The 20,201-nt window shown below is 38.1% G+C and overlaps 1 non-coding gene across 1 annotated transcript; it reads right to left on the minus strand.

Moving 5' to 3' along the window:
• Nucleotides 1-8,710: 8,710 nt before the first annotated feature.
• Nucleotides 8,711-8,794, minus strand: MIRLET7I (microRNA let-7i). The gene has a single exon (NR_032208.1). It is a non-coding gene; the product is annotated as a microRNA let-7i (primary transcript).
• Nucleotides 8,795-20,201: the final 11,407 nt, after the last annotated feature.

Below are 20,201 nucleotides of genomic sequence, written 5' to 3' on the forward strand. Positions count from 1 at the left end.
ACAAGCTATTCACATCAACAGTCTAGAGTCTAGTTTCCATAATGGTTAGACTCTCTATTTATGATATTTATGAACTTGCCAATATCAAGAATCATAACTGCCTCATATGGATGGATCATGGATCAAAGATGGCCTGTCTTTTCAGTAAAACAACATGTGAATCAACAGTTAACTTTTTGACTGTGCCTTTTAATTATCATGGACAGAGCCACATATAATCTGGTTGGGATAGTCCCTATTTATGTAGTATTGTAAAAGTTAAAATTAAATATCAATAATAATAATATATTTTAAGAGATTTATTAATGATCATTAGAAATCAAGGGATAAAGAAGATACAAAATAAAGACCATGTGCCTATGTCTGGTTAATCATTTTTTAGTCAACCTCACTCACCACCATCAATGCTGATTCTACATTAGAGAGAGGGAGCCTCCAAAGCCCACACCCTTTATCCTCTGTCTGCAGGAAGTACATAATGATAGGAAGTCAGTGGGTTCTTGGGATATGTAGTTCTTTTTTAGGGTAACAGATTTTCAATCATACATTTCCCCAGAGACTTGAGGAAGACTAGTCTGTCCAGTGGATCTTTTAAACATACCAACTTTGAAATTGCAATAATTTGAGGATAAGAGGAAAAGCGAACAAAACCAATAATTACTAGGTGCATGGACAAAAAGTCAGCTAGGGGGCAGTCTCCTTTTGGCATAAGAGTATACATTCAAATTAAATGTTCAATCAACCTTCAGTTTAATCAACCACACCCAAAGTTCATTCTGGATCTTCTTGATATAGCTTGTGGTCTATGGAGGCATCTTCATGATGCCTTCTAAGAAGAGTTCATTTTCTGGATTTGGAGAGGTAGCATGTTTCTTAACCTAAAATTACTCTCAAAAAGAATTTAAAATTTGCAATTTAAAATAATAATAATACATTTCCCCCTGAAGAGGGTGTTGAAAGACAGGGATCACTTAGGGATGCATAGCTGAGTTATGAGGTATATGAATCAATTGGCAAGAGAAATAAAAAAATACAAATTAAAAAAAAAGTTCTGAATGAAATATAGACCATCAAAGTCTTATGTGTAAAAATTCTAAGTAAAGGAAAAATAAATCCATAACAGGTCATTGAATCAGGGCCCAATTAAAGTGATTTAAGCAATTATGCATTAACCCAATCAGTAGCCAGGACTATAGAAAGTTTGCCACACCATGAAAGAAAGAAAAGGGACTAGATTATAGGAGCAAGGTAGGAGCCAAATTTGAGATACTTGATAGAATGTGGGATAAGGAAGACCTGCCTTTAACACATGTTAAAAAGCTGCAACCTTAAACCCCAAACAAATTCAAGTCCTCTTGTCTTGGCTCAAAATTTTCATGAATCCCATTGGGATTGGTTGGTCTCTTTGACCTTGTGCTCGATTGGCACTATGCAGTTTAGCTTTATGCTTCAGTGGCACTGTGCAATGGCTCTTTTTGTATTCTCTTGTCCTGGAATCAGAATCATTAAGCAAAGTCCCATAATTGTTTTAAACAATCAGTGACATCATTTTTATAGTCTAAAGCTTTTTGCATATGCATTGACATTATAGCAAATATATTTTAAACTTATATTACTGCAAAATCAAAAAAAGTTAAAGAAAATCTCAATATTGGTGACATGTGCTTCAAATACAAAAAGGAAAGAAAAAATAAAACTGAAATAGTATATTGCACATGCAAACAAAAACAATAATAAAAGTTTTAAAAATAAAAAAAAATATAATTTAAAATTATTGACACACTGTGCCAGCTAAGGAAATGTAGAATACAAGGTTTCTCACCAAAAATGAGATTCATTTCCTCTTCATACCTGGCCATGATCCACTCTGAATGCAAAGCAAATGATTTTCACAAAGTAACAGTTTTTTATAAAGAACGATAGTACAACATGTAATTCAAAATTTCAAAATTTCAAAAAATTTCAAAATTTCAAAAATTCAAAAAGTATCAATATCCCCAGTTATAATAGCCCATTTAGTTACAATAGCAAACAAACCTATCATATTTCATATAAGTTGCTCTATGACAAAAAACAAAAAAACTATAAACTGATGTATATTTGTCACAATTTTTATAGATGTAGCAAATGTTTCAACCTTGGCAAATATATTTTTAAGTAAAACTTATTTGGGTCTAGAACATCACCAAGAAATCTAGATTGTTCTGGTGGAAGTAAGTTAAACTAAAGAATTTTGCAGCTCTTTTTGGCTGCTACATAGAAATACCTTGTTACAAACATTTCTTTGTTTCTCTACCTTTAATACAACATTCTTTAAAATATAAATTAAAAAAAAACTCATCCTTTCAGAAACCACTAGTTAATTAAAATTATTTCTGAAGACCCCTTAACATTACAATTAAATTCTTAATTTATTCAATTTTTTAAAGGTTGTTAGCCAGGCTGAGTCCATCCATCATCTATGTGACAATTAACAAATGCAAAATGGAAAAAAAAGGCTGTTTATGGGCTGTTACAATATTGTGTTCAGTAGTCATAAGGGAAAGGTAACAGAATATATCTAATAGTTAAAACACAGTAGATTAAAATGATTCAGTGTAACAGAACAGTACTGAACACTGAGAATATGAACTTAAAACAACAAAATTAAACCTTAAACAAAACAATCAGCAAAATACAATAAGATACAGAGACTTTCATTTAAAAAAAAATGGAGTCTGAAAAGGCTTAAAATTTCACTTCCAGACCCTTTAAAGTTCCTATTTCTAAAACTCAGATCCCTATTGTCAGCACTCCACAGTGAAGGAGAACATGGGCTTAAGCAATGAATCTTAGAGACCAGGCAGGCCAAATGGCAAAGGGTTGTAGGGGCATGAATTTCTTCCTTGAATCTCAGGCAAGATAATTGAAAGGATCAGTGGTAGAAAGAAAAAACATCCTAAAGCTGGAAGCTGTTTGAAATAGGTAATGCAGTGCTCTTTCACAGAATCCACCATGATTGTAATCAACTTCCTGTTTGGAAGAGTCTCTTCCTTCTCCCTATCCCCCCGAAGTAAAATGCTAGTTTCCCCAGAGGGCATTAGGAGGCAAAAGATTTTTTTTTTTTACCATCTGCCCCGAGGAGCAACTCCAAGTACTCCTCCATTCTAGTAATCAGCCCAGCAGGGGCAGCAACAGTGATCAGGGTCTGGTTGGAGCTGAGGCTGCTTTAGGATCCAACCTAGAGATTAGGAGGAGGATTTCTGGAGGCTGGAGCCTGGGGCCCGGTGAGCAATCTGGGTCCAGAAGATCAGGAGGAAGCAGCATAAGCAACGCTAGAGTCAGCATCAAGAAGAAAGGAGGACTAGAGAAGCGGTTTATTTCTTCTTTACCAAGAGTCCCCCCCCCAAACTCCCCCAAAATAGCCTAGCCAGTAGGGAGAGCAAGCAACCAGGCAAAAAGTAGGAAAAGAAAAACGCAGCAGATTCAAAGAGAGTTTGCTAGGGTGGGTAGGGTGGGCAAAAAGCCTTGGCAGGAGAAATGTGGCTTAAATTTTTTTTATTTAGGATATCTTAAAAATTTGAGAGGTTCTTGTCCAACTAGTGGTTGCCATCAATGTAAAAGTTAAAATTAAACCTCAATAATAATATTATATTTTAAGAGATTTATTAATGATCATTAGAAATCAAGGGATAAAGTTACAAAATAAAGACCACATGCCCATGGCTGGTTAGCCATTTTTTTAGTCAATTCCACTCACCACCACCACCAATGCTGATTCTACATCAGAGAGAGGGAGCCTCCAAAGCCCATGTCCTTTATCCTCTGTCTGCAGGAAGTACATGATAGGAAGTCAGTGGGCTCTTGGGATATGTAGTTCTTTTTTAGGGTAACAGATTTTCAATTATACAGTATGAAGGCTTGCAAATTGTGTTATACATTATCTCACTTGATTCCCATAACCACCCTGTGAGGTAGGTGCTCTTCTTGTCTTCATTTTAAAGAAATGGATTCAATTACTTGCTTGGGGTTGTGACTTTGAGGTAGGATTTGAACCCACATCTTGTCTTCAAGTTCAATTTGATTCATTATAGATGCAGCCACTCGAGTAAAAACAAATTTATAGTGCATGAAAACTTAAATATATAATTACTATGTAAATAAGGATATAGATGACAACTTTAGTATATCACATATATTTAATACTGAACTAATCAAAACAATGTATGAAAACAAGAGAAGGAACAATCTCTTCAATATGTGTGTATTTGTGTATGTGTAGTTATACAAATAATTAATTGCCTACAACAAAGCAGCTTCCAAAATGGAGCAGTAACATTCTTGTCAGAGATGATGGCATGGTTTTTGGACTTGACACAGTTTACTTCTGTTCATCTTTCTGTTGGCAGCTCTTTCGCAACCCAGTTTGGTCCTTCTTCTGTATCCTGTGACTTGTACCTTACTTTAGCGCCATCTTTCCTCCAAATCCATTAAAAGAACGATTTTGCTTCTGCTTTTTGATGAGAAATTTCTTGATTCTGAAAGTCTTGTTGGCTGGGCATGATCAGAGATCTTTAGTGAGTTTCTACCACAATGGCAGAATGAATGAAAAAGGGCTTTACTTTATTTCCAGTTCTTTGTTCCCACAAAATGGGCTGCTAGGGATATTTTGTGTATTTGAGACCTTTCTTTCTGTCTCTGACCTTCTTTTGGTATGTGCCTAGGAACAGGAATTTCTGGGTCACACAGAATGAACAGTTTAATAAGATTTTTTTTTTTTTGTATAATTCCAAATTCCTTTCCTGAAGGGAGAAATTCACAGCTCTACCAATACAGGTGGTATATCAGTATGCTTAGCTTTCCATAGGCCCTCTTAACATTGACTATTTCCCATTTTTAGGTATCTGCCAACTTGCTGGGTGTGAGGTTAAAACAATCTTAATTGCTTTAATTTGATATTCTAAAACAGTGGCTTGGACCAGTCTTTCATGACAGTAGTGTGAAATTCTTATTTCATATCTTTTAACCACAATATTTCCTTATATATCTTGGATATCACTTATCAGAAGTATTTGTAAACATCAAGTTCCCCCAATCAATGGTTTTGCCCTTACAAAAGCTTTATTTCACATATAAAATAATTTATTTTATATTTTCTGATCTCTGTTCAGTTTTCTTTCCATATGCCTAGTTGTGAAAAGTTCCTAATTACCTTTTTTTGGTAATGTGACCAATTATAATTAGGTCATATCCATTTGGAAATTTTTGTGGTAAATGTCTACCCTCCATTTTTTCACCTAAGCTTATTAGTGTTACTATGTTTCATGAATTTAAATTTTGGGTTTTTTTCCCCACCAAAAAGAGTCAATTTCTTGGGAGTTGGGATTGGTTCATATACTTTTCTTTGTAACTTCCAAAGTATCTAAGTGATAAATACAGAGTATAGTTGTTAGTAATTGAACTAAAACAATCATTATGGCAATTCTAGGGGGGGGAGCCCCACCAAAATCCATGAAATTCCCCCCCCCCAAGAAGATCTAGATGTTTTGACAAGTGGATTTTCAATGTATTAACCTTAATTTCTACTTCTTTGCTTTGGTGGCATAACCTGGTCTAATTCTCTTCTGATGATTACAGGCTTTTCTCGTCTCAACCTTGTCACTAACTAAATTTAAGATTGGGAAATGAGTAGAAATGATTCAAGATTTTGCTCCCATTAACCAATGTTTTCTGAGATTTCATTTGAGTGGGACCAGGTAAAGAGAGAATAAAGAATAGTGTGGTGCAGAAGTAGTTGACTGAAATCAATTTTAAATGCTTACTCTACAAGGTACTGTGCGAAGTTCTAGGGATACAACCACAGAAAAGAAACAATTGCTGCTTCACAGGAACTTACATTCCTATTAGGGTGGTGGATATAAATATAATTTGTACACAAGTACAAAGAAATGAAGTGCTAATAATTAAGGGTTTCATAAAAGGTCTTTTCTAAGTAGGTGGTACCTGAACTATGCTTTGAAGGAAGCTAAAGAGCTTCTTACAAAGCAGATGGAATGCTTTGACACATGCGAGTGCACTTGTGAAAAGCCAGAAAGTGGGATGTACTATATATGAAAAGCATGTATGTTCTAGAGTGATTGGAGCAGTATATTAAGGGTAGTCATGTGAACTAAGACCAGAAGGACAGGTGGAGGCCAGCTTATAGAATGGGGGGTGCGGTGGGGGGGCGGGCGAAATGAGTCTTGGAAATAAGGTATAGGCTGTGGAAATGGAGAAAAGGGGGACACATGAGACTTAAGGTTTGGCAAGATTCTGACAAGTCTTGGCAACAGATCTGGATAAGAATGTTGAGGGAAGAACCAATGGTGATTCAGTATAGTGCCATGGAATGTGTGTTAGAACTACAGTCAAAGAACCCTTCCTGGGTTTCTGGGATGGAAGAAATGTATTCAATACTTCAGGAGTTAAGGCATTTCATTATTCAGTCTTAAAAAACCTTTTCAAATGCTCTTAAATTCAACTTTATTTCCCTTGTCCAGAAAACAGCTATGATGTGCTAAAATTTTTAATTCTAAATCCTTAAAAATGCTTATACATTACCATCACTTTTATTTGTAAAGCACAAATTATATTGTAGAAATCTTTTTTTCAAAATTTGAGGCAAAATATAGCTATTCCTCTCTAAAAGTTACTTTGAAACTATTTGTATATCATTTCTCTATTAGGGGTTAACACTGAAATCTAACTTTTTATCTTTGGGTCTTATACCATTTAGTAGAATCTATGTTAAGTAGATTTATATCTACTATACTATACTATATATATATAAATACTTATAAATCTAAGTAGATTTATGTTAAGACTTGCAAAAGTATTTCCTCATGTGGCCAAAATGCCTTCACAATGGAAGCATTTAAAACTACCTCCATATCTCTGCTTCCAGTCATATGCCCAATATGGCTTCCATAGGAATTACAAAAAGGTTTTTGGTTGAAATTGCACTTCATTAAAAAAAATGAAACAAGATACACAGTTCTCTAAGTTACTCCAGAAACCTTATTATAATGGCACATTTCAAAATTCCCTACATATCATTTGTTATATTAAACAAGGGTAGGAGACTTGGAGGTGACGGGATATGGTATAGTATAACAAGTATACTGAGGATAATAGCTAGCAGTTGTTACATATGAAACAAACAGGAAAGGCTGCAATTGGAATATTGCTTCTGCAATTTAGTGATATATTTTGAAATTTAAAATTAAATGCTGTGACCAAGATATACTATTTTTGCATTTGTTCAACATCACATGCTCAATTAAGTCAAGTGAAAATTTGGAAGTTACTTTACTGAAATATCAGAAAAAGCAAAACTGGAGAACCCCACATTAATATTTCCTATCTGGAGACAACATAAAGGTTTTCAAAACTATCTTAACTTCAGGAGGGTCACCTCTATTCTGAATGAGATGGTGCTAAAGAGTAAAGGAACTGTAGAGCTGTAAAATATTGTTTCTCTTACGGCTACAGCGTCCCTAACGTGGTGAAGTCAATTTACTTAATCAATTTTAACTCAGAACTTTGCTTAAAAAAACAACAAAACAACCATCCTATAAAGAGGGAGAAAAATTTTTAAATGTAATATTCTATTAAAAACGTATTTTTCCCTATAAAATGTAACACACTGCTATTAAATAGAGCAAATCTGTAGTAATGTAGCCAATCATTTAGTTATTAAAACAAGATACAATCAACGGATATTTCTTTTCTAGGCATAATGCCCAGACCAAATTATTCCCTTCCCCCGGCTGACCTAACTATAAGCTTATGAAATGAAGCTTCTCTTTTATTTACAAGAACTTTATTTAGGAAGTTGGAAGTTGTATTCAGCAAGGGTCCCAATTTGTATTGCGGTTTTTTCCCCTTTTGCAGCGAGTTAAAATTTTAACATACACTTTTGGCAGTTAAGGGGCTCCTCCGTTTCCACTACATTCAAAATGAAGCTTATCGAGATTCAAAGTCACAGACCCTAAGACGGAACGCACCACCCCAATAAACCGCTCCACTAAATTAGTTTTAAAATTTGAGCCCCCATAAGTTAGACTTAAAAAAAAAATCACAATACTTTCAATACAAGGGAAATTTATTTTATGTTTAATAGGTTCCATACAGTTTATATCCGTAAATTTAAGTGCAGTTAGAGTTACAACCCACAATGTTTCAGCTTCTTGAAATCACTTCAAGTTTACATGCTGAAAAAAGCAAGATAAAAATCCATGCAGATAAAGTAGAAACCAAACGCAAAAAGGGCAGGAAGGATTTCCTTTAATGCCCGGACCGAACGAGAATGACCCGGTCAGGCACTTTACCCTGGAACAAGCCAATCCATCCCCGACCAATTGTTCCCGGCTACCAGAAAGCTCAAAGGAGCCGAGGCCGGCTTTAACTTTGGAAACAGGCTTTGCACAATGTGGCTTCACCAGCTCAGTCCTTCCTGCTCCGAGCTCCCCAGCGCCCCCCCCGCCCCACCCGGGCCCTTTCTCGAGACTCGGGAATGCATCGCGTTTTCCCCACCCCCACTCTGCACACTGGCCCCCACCCCACCCCCGGCCCCTCGCGCGGGGATCGCGGCAGCGCCCCAGGAGCAGGCGGCCCCCGGCGGCGACCCCCCGCAAACAAAGGGGATTTCCCCGGGCCATTGTCTTCACCCGCGGCTGATCATCACCAGCACTAGCAAGGCAGTAGCTTGCGCAGTTATCTCCACAGCGGGCAATGTCACAACCCGACCAACAGCACAAACTACTACCTCAGCCAGGGCCATGGTGCGGACGTTGGAGCGGCGCGGGCCGGGGGCGCCATGGGCCAAGGGCGCGGGACCCAGGCACAAAGGTCCGCGGCGAGACGGCGGCGACTGTGGCTGCGGCAGGGCGACCCCGCCCAGCCCGGGGCTCGGCTCCGCTCCGCGCCTGGAGGGGCCCGGCGAAGGGTCGGAGGTCGGGCGGCCCCGGGGCGACCCGCGCGGGCTCACTGGCTCCGACTCCAGCCGCCCAGGCGGGCTCTGGGAGCGCCCGGCAGAGGCAGGACCCGTAGGTCCCCGCCTGACGTTACCCTTCGGGGAAATCCCAGCATCTGAGAAAAGGAAAACGCTCGTGAAATCGAAAACAAACGCAACGACTGCTCCGCGGGGAGCGAGCGGCTTATTCCGCTCGCGCTCCCGCTTCGCCACGCGGACTCCGGCGCGCCGCTCTTCCAGTGTGTCCGGCCGCACCACAGAGATCACTTAAGAGAGGCTCGCGCGCTGCCTCCACCACGTGACCGCCCCGCAGCCACCTCCCCCCTTCCCGGCGCCGCCATCTTCCATCGGGGGCCCCGCCGTGCCTCAATCCTTCCCCTCCACGCCCGCCCCGCCCCATCGCGTTCCCTAGAGGCGGGGGAGCAGCGCGGGGGACCCGCACCCCCACGTCACCCAAGTGCTGCCGCTCGTGGCCACGGGCCCCCGCCACCCTGTCCACTGCTGGGGAGGGGCACCAGGCTGCCCGCTGCCTCTGCCGGCAGAGAAGATGGCGGCGCTCGCCTCCGCCTCGGCGGGCACGTTGCGAGGGGCAGACCGCAAGGCTGCAGTCCGAAGCTTCTGGCTTATTTTGGTCTGGCCTCGGAGGAGAAGGAGGGACACGACTCGCCCCTGCGGCGCTTGCTGCCGCTTTTTTTAATAGAAAATTCGCGGGAAAGCAGATGGCCATCTTCCACGTCCCAGGCTCCTCGCCGGGCCGCGCAAGGGCTCCTGGGATGTGTAGTCCACGGAGGGAGGGGGCGGGAACGAAGCCGGACCACTGCCCTGCTCTTACCCAGATCTGAGGACCATGCCTGACTAACTGAAACAAATCTAAAAAAAAAAATTGTTTTAAAAAATGTTAAGTGTTGAATGCCTTCCTTTCCCCTTTCTCTTTGGTGCAGACGATAGGGTCGGGCCACATCAGATTGGAGAAAGCGGGTGAAAGAAAAGCCCGGCAATTGTTAGCAAGAGCGGCCAGTACTGGGCAGAATGATGCTCTATAGGCCGGTTGCCAGCACAAGCCAGAAATACGGCATTTTGGCATGCATGGAACAGGAGACTGCTGTGCAGGCTGGAATCGCCCTTCAGATTAGCTGAAACACCCAGAAAAACATCTGGTCAAGAAGTAGTGCGAACAAATGCACTTTGTAGATTTCTACATTTTATGATGCAAACTTGTGAAAATGCCATGCGTTTAAGAAAGAATATAAAATACATGTATTGGAGGAATTCATATTTAGTGTGTGCCTGCCCTTTAAGACACATTTGTCAGTCTTGTAATATAAATATTTGAAGAAACTAATTTTTAATAATAAAAAAAAGAGAAAAGGAAAATATCTTATATAAAGGCAAGAAAAAAACATCTGACAAAGTATAAATGGTTAGTGATATCTGCACCTTACACACCATACCATTTGAACCTCACTTGGCTCTTAAGTTTGGTAGGGTGGTTTATCACATGGAGGCTTAGATGGGTTAAATGACTTGTCCAAAGTTTCACCACTAGTGGTCCAGATCTAGCACTCTATCCACACAGGGCAAGGTGTACTTTGCAGAACTGGATCTGACATTTGGTTCTGCCATTTCAAAATGATGTGACCTTGGGCAAGTTACTTCAATTAGTTTAAATCAGAAAATAATGGTTTTGTGTTTTTTTCCCCCCCATAAATATGACATTAAAGAGGCATGACTTGGTGCTTTACTTCTGCAACCCTAGGATCCTGGAACCTTTCCACCTTAATGCTAAATGTTTCTTCCATTAGAGAGCAATGACATATTTTTCTATCTTTATTCATTGTGCTTTGCACACAGTATTTAATAAATAAAAGCTTCATTCATTCACTTAAACCTTTCTAAGCTTATTTTCCCATCTGTCAAATGGCACTGTAATAATTGAACTCCTTGCACTTCATTTGACTTGACATTTTGTCAGGAAAATACTTCTTTTTTAATAGAGTTTTATGGTTACAAAGTGCTTTCCATAACTTACCTAAATTTCATACTTCTTGTCTTTGATTCCAAAGATAAGCAGAATATGACAAAGAATGCCCTCCACCTTCAGAGAAAGAACTATTGGAATTTGAAAGCAGATGATTTTTCAATTATTTGGGCACATGTTTTGGGGGTTTGGTTTTTTTCTTAAGATTATTCACTTAAAAATGAATAATAAGGAAACAAAATAAATAAAAGAAAAACAATAAGCAAAAGGAGAGAATATTAGAAAAGTAGGATTAGGAAATGAGAGGCCAAAGACACTTGTGGGCTACTCCAAAGCTTCAAGGTCAGTTTATCATTAAAAACATTTTCTTTAGGCTGAGAGTTATGGGAAGGCTCTGCAAATGGTGACAACAAAATTCCAGCACAAAAATTGAAACTGACATATTACTAGCAAAGGATTAGTTATTATTGTAGAAACAATTTTTTATTAGCTGTCTATGTTCAAGGAGCCAGAATTAACATTGAACTAAAACAAAAAGTAAAAATGGACAATTACAACAGTGCAAACCTCATCTCTTTAAACAAATTAACTCTAAGAATATTGAGAGGTAAAGATTAAATCAGTCATTGGTTATCACTATTTTAAAAACAAGCTTCATGAGATCATATTTAGAGTTGAATAAGGCTTAGAGACTTCTCTCATTTTAAAGGTGAAAAATCCAAGGCCAAGAGCAGTGATTTCCCTCAAGTTAACAAACAATAAGGGCCAGAATTGAAACCCAGGCTCTCTGACTCCAAAGCCTGTGCTCTTTCCTCTGTACCAAAGCAGTTAGTACACTAACAAAGCCAAAATTACTTAGAAACTGCCTAAGCCAGCAAACTTTTGAACTCTGCCAAGTTTAGAGACTGGCAGCCAAGGGCAACACAGACTTGAGAGTACAAATTCATTTGCAAAATAAGGAAAAGGATGACAGAAGATAGTATTACATCACAAAATAGTATATGGAAATAAGGGGGCAGAAAGTTTGTCATCAGACATAGTTATGCCAAATTATAATAGCAAGAGCATTCCAGATGAACCTGGAAGGAAAAAATAAATGGAAAATGGAACAGATTTGGAAGCATTTTAGCAGCCCTTCTTGTCAATGATGATAGTCAAGCCATCACATTTGGATTCTCCCAAAAGTAGAAATGAAATTTATGGAGATAAAGTTGGGTGGGGCTACTGGACTAAGCAAACATGGAAAAAAAACAAAGATGGAGACAAGGCACTTCTGAATGAATGCTTATTCATGGATCAGTTTCCAAGATGTCTTGAAAACTGGTCAATTCCAAACAATATGTAATCACAGTTGATATTCTTAAAAACATATTAAGAAGCCATTAGCAATGACCAACTCATTTGACTACTTTCTCCTATCTCCAAAACTTCTATAGGAATGTTCTAGAGACTTATCAAGACTATCTACCCCTGATGGAAATGAGAAAATACACATTTTAAAGGAGGAACAGAAAAACCTGGACCAGAGTTCAAGAAGTTTACTCTGTAAATAGAGGATAGAAGAAATGTGGCTAGAAAATAGTTCCTGTAAAAAAGACATGGGCATTCTATTGAACTTTAAGTTCAATATGAATCAGTTCAATTTGACAAGCATTTATTAAGCACTTACTATATGCATTGGCACTGCAGATACAAATTATTAGATTTTTCTCTTTCTAATAAAAAAGGGGTTTAACAGTTTCTATCTGACTGGGTTATTGTAAGGATCAGATGAAATATTTGTAAACATGTAAGACAATGCTTGGCACATGGTGGACACTAATTAAATATTAGCTATCATTCTTCTGAGAGAAAAACACTGCATAAACAGAAAAGCAAATATAAAATAGATACAAAGTCCAGGAGATGATGTAGCTACCAATAAAGTTAATACAACTTGAGGCATCATTAAAGACGCATAATATTCGTGGCAAAGGTGAAACAGAACTACCGATGTGAGGAGGGAATTTGACCTGACAGTAGATATTACTGACACTTGCAGGGGAGAGTCCCACAACAGAAATATGGTTAAGAAAGAGTATACCTTATTCACATGGAATTGGATAGCTAAAAAGGGAGGGGAAAATATTAATAATTGTATATTGAAATATATAACCATATGAGAAAATCCAGGAAACAGTGGGGGAAAGACAGAAAGATGATGGAAAGCTTCTGAGTGAAGATAAATGGTAGCAAAAACAAAACTGGTATGTCATCAGAGTATACTATAGAAAACCTAAACAGAAAGAAGAAATAGTTGTGGAGTTTGGAAAATAGACCACAAATCTTGGCACAGAGGCATGATAGAGATATTATTCAATTATCTGCTCTCTCACTTTGTCAAAAGCAGGACTACTAATAGTTTCTTGGCTTGTCTAGATTTTAACCTTTAAAATGGAGAGCAGCCAATAAAGGAATGTCTTTTCTGGATCTGATTCTCACCAAAAAGGGACTGGAGGGTAAATAATAGGATCCTTGGGTGAATCTGAACACTTCATCTTTGTAAGTGAGGAAAGGAAAGCTTGATGGAGTTTGATGTGCACAATATATTTTGAGAGATTTCAGAGTTTAGACAAAAGATATGTAGGATCCCATGAATTAAAAATTCTGAGGTCTGTCAGAATCCCTAGGAGGGATGGCAAGTTCTTAAGAAAAAAATGTTAATGACACAATGAGAAACCAGAGGAAGAAGTGGCAGGCAGTTGTTTAGAGAGACTGATGGGGAAACCTACAGATCTTTGGCCAACTTAGCTTTTGAGGAGAAAAAATGGAAACCTGCAAGGTGATGAAGGACAAACAGAAAAGAGATGCACTATGATTACGCAGGGGTAAAGCAACTAAAGATGATATGCTTTGTACCTTGAAATTCAGCACCCAGCATGTTTATTAGATCAGGAAAATGCTAGAGGTGTAATTTATCTTAATATTAACAAGGTATTTGTTATTTTTCATGCTATTCTTATGATGAGAAATGTTTACTAGAAGATAGTAATTTTGTGATTTCAGAACTGGAATGGACCAACAGAAAGAATAGTTACTAATAGTGTGATATCAACTTGAAAATCAGTCTTTTATGGAAGGCCCTAAGGATCTGTGTCTGGCTTTGTGCTATTTAACATTTTTAAACAGTGAATTGGATAAGGGCACTGATGACATGGGGATTAAAATGCATTCAATTCAGTTCAATTCAGTGAACATTAATGACACAACGGTAGGAGGAATAGGTAGTAATACATTTGATGACAGAATAGGACTATTAAAAAAAATTCTCAACACAGTCAAATTAAAATGTTGGGCCTAAGCAAATTAGATGTGACTACATAGGGACAAATGTGAAGCCTTCTATTTGGGTTAAAGAAATTTAGCTTCCCAAGTACAACATAAGAAATGAATGCAAACATTTTGGAAAAGATCTGTAGTTTGAGTGGAATTGCAAACTCAATGAGTTAAGCAGCCAAAAAAGCAAGTGTGACCTTAGATTTCTTTGAGAGGCACTGAGACTATTTTGTGGTACTTTTCCCTGACCAGATATTCAATTCTGGGTCCTACACTTTAGGAAAGGCACTGATAAAACTGGTAAGCATTCCAAAGAGGATTCCTTATATGGACAGGGACCTTCAGATCATTCCATATGAGAGTAGACTAAAGGATCTGAGGATATATAGCTCAGTGGGGAGAAGGTATAGTAACAATCTTCAAATATCTGAAGGGTCTTCATACATGAGAAAAGATTAGTCTATGTTCTGCCTGGTTCAAAAAGGCAGAATTAGAAGCAATGAGTGGAGGTTGTAGGGAGGCCAGGTTTAGGCTCAGCCTCAGGACTTTTTTCCATTACTGCTCAAATGATTACTTCCTCAAATATTTAGTACAAAATACGTCCCTTTTTATAAATTTAATATTATATTTCCACTTAAGATATTTTCCTGTCACTTTAAGCAATTATATCCCAAACCAAAGTCACTATCTTCCATCTTTATTCCTCAAAAAAACAACACATACACAAATGAAAAAGTCTCTCCTTTCTTTGACCTATATATTCCTCCAACTTGGATTTCCATGGGTCACTTGCATAATCATACGCTCAACGACCTAGTCTTTGAAATTCCAAGTCATCTCTGACTAGTCTTTTTCCTTCCTTGGCCCATATCAAATCAGACACCAGGTCTTGTCCATTCTTTTGTAATGTCTCTTATATTCACCTCAATATGCTTACTCTCTAGACTCCATCAAGTAAATGCCTTAGACTGCAAAAAGTTTCTTGCCTCTAGGCTTTCCTCACTTTAATTCATTCTTCAAGCTACTAACACTTTATACAAAATGTAGCCTAAATAGTTACACAACCCTATTTCTGACTACTCCTCCATCTGAACTCTGCTTTCAAAGGACACTTCCTAGGAGCATAAAATGATAAGACAGGCTTGTCCTGATTCTCCAGTTCCTCCAATCCTGATCTCTTCACTTCCAGCAGAATAGTAAGTTTCTGGAGGGCAGGAGAGGTTTTATTTGTGTCTTTGTATCTCCAGTGTTTAGCACAGTGCATAGTAGTAGCTTAAATATTGTGAACCTGAATGGAATTAAACATCAAAAGAATATAGCATTAAAAGATAGTCCCAAGCCCGAGTTCATTTTAAAAATGTTTCCATTTCACCAATGTAATTTCCCTCTTATCTGTCCATTTGCTGTGTCACACACACACACACACACACACACACACACACACACACACACACACACACACACACACACACACACCACACACCACACACACAAGCTTTCTCATAGTCTGGAGAACAGGCATTTATTGCCCATTTGGTTTTTGTTTATGTGGACAGTTAGGGAGATACCTGTTTGTAGTGGAGCCTTAAGGCAGCATTTTGGTCAACTGAATAAAAAGCTTTTCTATGATAAATAGACAATAAGAACAGTAGGATATTTACTATATCTTTTGGACAAATTGGAAAGCTTTTTTTGAAATCAGCCAGTTGCCTTCTAATACTTTCACATTTGTGTGCATGTGGAGATTAGTCTCAATTTTTAAAAACTATATGGGAAAATAAGCATATAATTTTATTTCTGTTTTCTTGGTTAGCTGCCTTTTTTTGAAGAGGTTTTCCCCACTATTTAGTAGCTTCTTTTCCTGTAGATACAATGAAAATCACTCTCTTAAAAACTTGCAGGACCCTCTACTTTGTATATTAGTCCAGTCCACCTGAATTTTTGATATATTTGGTTTTCTTAGTGCCATTTTGAATTCTTCATACAACATACCTGAACTTGTTTGTGACAGTCCAAATGTAGTGGCTCTACCGTTCTTCATGGTTAGAAGAGATTATATAAAAATATATTTTCCATCTTCTGTCTGTTCTCTTTCCAGGGTCACCCTTAAATAGCCTTGGGTTGACTTCTTAAAATTGGGTGTCTCTCTATTAAGATGCTGCTTTGGAAAGGAATATAATTCTTATTTGTAAGCTCTAACAAATGAAAATACAGGGGGCAACTGGGTGGCTCAGTGGATTAAGAGCCAGGCCTAGAGACGGGAGGTCCTAGGTTCAAATCTGGCCTCAGATACTTCTCAGCAGTGTGACCCTGGGCAAGTCACTTAACCCCCATTGCCTAGCCCTTACCACTCTTCTGCCTTGGATCTAACATACAGTATTGACTCCAAGACAGAAGGCAAGGGTTTAATAAAAAAATGATATTACATTACAAACTCATGGGGTGGCCTTTGGCTACCCTGTTTCTTTTCAGCTGAATAAAGGTGTTTTCTGGGCTCCTCCCTATAGAAACTGATTGACAGTAGTTTAAACTTCTGAATGAAATTCTTGTGACTTCTCCCGACAAAATGTGCTGCCCAAGTCCATCTTCCGCATATCACATTACTGCGATGCCTTCCCTTACATTTCCTTTCACCCTAATCTCATACAGAGAAGTGGCCCAAGTACAAACGATTTCATTCTGTCTCCTCTTTTCTGGATCACCACCCCTCACTATTCTTCCATCTCCCCATCTGCTGGCTGCTTCCCTGACACACTGCCTCAGCCTTGAGAAACTCTTATTTCATAGGTCTGTCTCTGTGAGCTATTTCCTACCTCCCTATTGTTTTTTCTCGGCTAAACTCCTTGGAAAAGCTTTCTGTGGTGAATGCGGTTGTCCTCTCCTTCCTTAATTCTCTCCAGTTACTAGGGATCCCTTCATTGCTACATTCAATGGTCTTTTTTCAATTTTCATCCTTCTTGACTTCTCTATAACGTTCGACACTATCTTGGTACTCTTTTTTTCTCTTGGTCCCAAGTGTGTGAAGGATCCTTTTTAGTCTCTTTTGTTGGATCAAGTCCATGTGCTGGCTGTCCAAGGGGGTCTGCCCTCATCTCCCTCCATGCCGTTTCTCTTGGTGATCTCATGAATTCAATCATCATCAGTACAGTTATGAGTCTCAACTTCTTCTCCCTCGACCTTGTCTTGCGTCTTCCTGAAGTGCAGGGATGGCAGGCCGCATACCCCTCCCCAATGTGATAACCTCCACGGCCCCCTCTCATGGCCAGGATCAAATGGAAATCCCATGTTTGGCTTCTAAGACCTTTCATAACCTGATCTCTTTCTCCTAATTCTCCAAATTTCTTGCCCCTTATGCCTCTCTCCCATCTATTTCATGATCCAGTAACACTGGTCTCCTTGCTGTTCCTCAAAGAAAATGCTCCATCTGTCAATTCCAGCCTTAGAATTATTTTTCTTTGTGTTGCTGGCTCCTGGCTTCCTTTGAGTCTCAGTAAAAGTTCACCTTCTGCAAGAAGTCTTCTTAGGTCCTCCTCCTCTCCAGGACTGTGTCCAAGTCCTGTATATATATTGTTTATATGTACTTCTTAAGGACAAGGACTCTTTTTGCCTTTCTTAGTATCACCAAAGCTCATAACTATGCCTGGCACACAGTAGGCGCTTAATAATTCTTGACCTATTTTTCCTTTTCAGCATTATTATTAAATAGGTTAAGTTAAAGTTGTTTTAGTTGCATACAATATCTTTTTCTCATTTTTATTTTTTCACATGTGGTCACATTAATTTTGGTCTTTGCTTTTAAAAGATGATCTGGCATCAGTTACAGACAACAACTTCATTGTGTCATAAAACACACAATCAAAGATTTAGAGGTGGACCTTAAAAGCCATCTAATCCTATCACTTCATTTTATATAAGCCCTATTTATAGCAAGCCCCAAAGAATTGAAGACTAGCTCAACATCATAGAGGTGGTAAATAGTTGTTCAAGAACTGGAGCTGAGGTCCTCTGTCCCCCAATCTCTGTCCATTTTAAGAATACTGAATTCTCAGGGGCAGCTGGGTATCTCAGTGGATTGAGAACCAGGCCTAGAGACGAGAGGTCCAGGGTTCAAATCTGGCCTCAGACACTTCCCAGCTGTGTGACTCTGGTCAAATCACTTAACCTCCCATTGCCTAGCCCTTACCACTCTTCTGTCCTGGAACCAATACACAGTATTGATTCCAAGATGGAAGGTACGGGTTTAATTAAAAAAAAAAATTGAATTCTTTAAAAGAAATTATGCAAAATAGACTTCCCTAATGCCTAGCATTAGTTTCCCTAAAGAAATAATGCATAATGGATTGTCTTGAACTTGTTTCCCAAACAAAATTATTCAAAAGTGATCAACTCTGAAGCTTTGCAGTGTCCTACCCACAGCAGCCATTTAGCAAACATTTCTTTGATTTGGTTCAGTCCATGTGAGGATTAAAATTTTACTTTATCTACTACAAAGTCCCAATTCTGTTTTCCTTTTAAAACAGTTTCAAAAACAGTTTTAAAACAGTAAGTAGTTTCAACCAAATAATCTTGTCGGTAACTTTCCTCCTTTCATTTAATAATGTTCTTCTGCTTTAGATTCTAATTATTCCTAATCATTGGTATGGGAAATTTTTATAAATTTCTAATTTCATGAACTCTAATACAGTTGGTCATGACATAGCTACAAAATTTATTTTACTTGATTAAAGAGGATAAATCCACTGAAAACAAAAAGCTTATTAGAGAAAAAACAGGTCTTCTAAAGAATGATTTTTACTGTATTTTTAGGAGAGGCAGCATGACATAACACAGTGGATAGTGCTTGGCTTGGAAATAAGATGTGGGTTTGAGTTCTGTCTCTTACACTTATTAACTGTGTGACTACAGGCAACTCAAATGATCTCTCTAGGTCTGTTTCTTTATGTATAAAGAGAGATTGTTCTAAATGGTCTCATTCAGCTCTAAATCTGTGATGAAATATTTTATTATGTGTTAAAACCACAATTTATCATAGGCTCATGATAGAAGAGTTATGATCAACACTGCTGAATTCAGTTCTGAGTGATAAAATTACTGATACTTGACTTAGGATAACCAAGAAAAAATGTTAAAAATAGATTTGATTATGCAGTATGAGGAATCATGATTTGTGGAATATAATTAAATATTCTTAAGGAATATGAAGAGTGGTAACTAAAGATAATAGCAATTCATGATAGTTTATCCTACTTATAAAGACTACACAACTTTCAATGAAATTATACTAAAAGAAAAAATTTGGGTCTAAGGCCATGGAAACATGATCACAATATATAGCTGATATACATTATAAAAAAAAAATTAAGTAGAAAAGCATAACAATTTGGCCATGTTTATCTTTTATTTTGTTCTCAGGGCTCTGTTGATAGCTAAGGAAAATTCTTATAAAAAGGTAATAAATGCATATGCTCATGCCAGACATCTATACTCTTCCCAGTATGGGAACAGGCTTAAGAAACGATCATAAATTCTGTTGCAAAACTATGGTTTTTGAGATAAAACCAAGAGAGCAAGTAATACTCTACTCAGCTAAATCTACAAACTAGAATTTTATTGCTTCCTTTATGTTAAAAAAAAAAAGGCGTATTTTTCACTTATCTAGTAAAACTTCGCAGAGGGAAGCTGTTGCCTAATATGTTGAAATGATTTTCTAGGTAATAGTACAAATCAGTACTTCATGCTTATACCATTTACTGAATTAGCTTAAAATGATGTGACCATATTTGTAGCAAATGAAAAAGGTATCAAAATTCAGGGATGCAATACTACTGTTTTCTTTATCTGAGGAGATAGAATTAGTTCCACAGAGTATTTAAGAAAAATTCATTTTCCAGTTGATCCAGCTGATATCATTTCTAG

Source organism: Monodelphis domestica, chromosome 5, assembly GCF_027887165.1.
Source record: "Monodelphis domestica isolate mMonDom1 chromosome 5, mMonDom1.pri, whole genome shotgun sequence".
Taxonomy (NCBI): domain Eukaryota; kingdom Metazoa; phylum Chordata; class Mammalia; order Didelphimorphia; family Didelphidae; genus Monodelphis; species Monodelphis domestica.